Source organism: Crocuta crocuta, unplaced genomic scaffold, assembly GCF_008692635.1.
Source record: "Crocuta crocuta isolate KB4526 unplaced genomic scaffold, BGI_CrCroc_1.0 scaffold696, whole genome shotgun sequence".
NCBI lineage: Eukaryota > Metazoa > Chordata > Mammalia > Carnivora > Hyaenidae > Crocuta > Crocuta crocuta.
This window is the reverse complement of record NW_027529467.1, coordinates 127,168-128,547: the sequence shown is the minus strand read 5'-3', so window position 1 is coordinate 128,547 and position 1,380 is coordinate 127,168.

Genomic DNA, 1,380 nt, shown 5'->3' with positions numbered 1-1,380 from the left:
AAAATATGGTAGATTGCTCTGTGAACGTGATCAGCCTTAAAATCCCTAATAAAGCTGAGTGTAAAAATTATTTGTAAACTATATGATACAATATCTTTTCTTCTGTTTGCATCTTTAAATCTTTAATAGTTAATCCCAGTGAATTTCAAGAAGAGGCAAAGCCATCAAATACATTACGTGAATCAACATCTGCATCCTGCTGGTAACCAAAAGCTAAAACTCCCACTGCGATGACATAAACTCATATGAGCACAGTAAGAGCATTTTCATTAAACTGTTCCTTCAAACTTGTTAATGCATTTTATTTTCAGGCAGCCATGACTGTCGGAGGCCNATAGGTTAAGTGTATAGATGGGCTAAGAGTCATTCCGTCTGGCTCTCAAGAGGACCAATGTTCTTGAGCTGGTTAATACGTTGTTTGTGGAAACCTATTTGATGCTTCNCAGTTTTCATTTCTCATGGCAGGAACTGTGCAAACACTGCCATTTCCTCGCTGTGACTGCCATCCAGAGAGGCCGGTGCGGCTCCCGGCACATGACCTAGCTAAAACATAGACTAGGTAATATTTATAGTTTACTATCATTTTATCTCTTGAAAGATTTTAGGATTTTTTTTAAAATGAGCATAACAAAAAGAAGGCATAGTTACGCTTGAAATATCTGGACTTAAACTATTCCATTGAATTGATTTTATAAACAGATAGTGATACAGCCTAAAGTCAGAGCTGGCCTTATAAATTATTAAATGAGGTTATCAATCCTGTATCATGATAGAAATCTCTCTAATAGAAATTCTTATTGGGGCACTGGGGTGGTTTTTTTGAGTAAGCTATAACTCTTGATTTCGGCTCAGGTCATGATCTTACAGTTCGTGGGTTCGAGCCCCATGTCAGGGTCCACACTAACAGTGTGGAGCCTTCTTTGGGATTCTCTGTCTCCTGTCTTCCTCTGTCTCTGCCCCTCCTATGCTCTCTTTCACTCTCTCAAAAATAAATAAACACTAAAAACAAAAGGNTCTCTCTCTCTCTCTCTCTCTCTCAGAAATAAATAAAACATTAAAAAATTAAAACAAAAACAAAAACAAAAGGAAACTCTTATTAAAATGTATTTCCCCGGGGCACCTGGGTGGCTTAGTTGGTTAAGCATCNAAAATAATAATGTCTAAGTAAGGGCATAGATATTAGAAATCATCTCGGCTGTAATGAAATGACTACAGCAACTTGGGAAGCCAGAAGATAGTCTGACATAACTTTCAGAAGAAATATGGTTGCAGAGGGTGGTATCACCTGGGGATTCCTAACCATCTAGGAGTGGCTCAGCAGGGAATCAAAAAAATAAAATTAACCAGAAACTATAATGTACAGGGTATAGCATAAGTTAT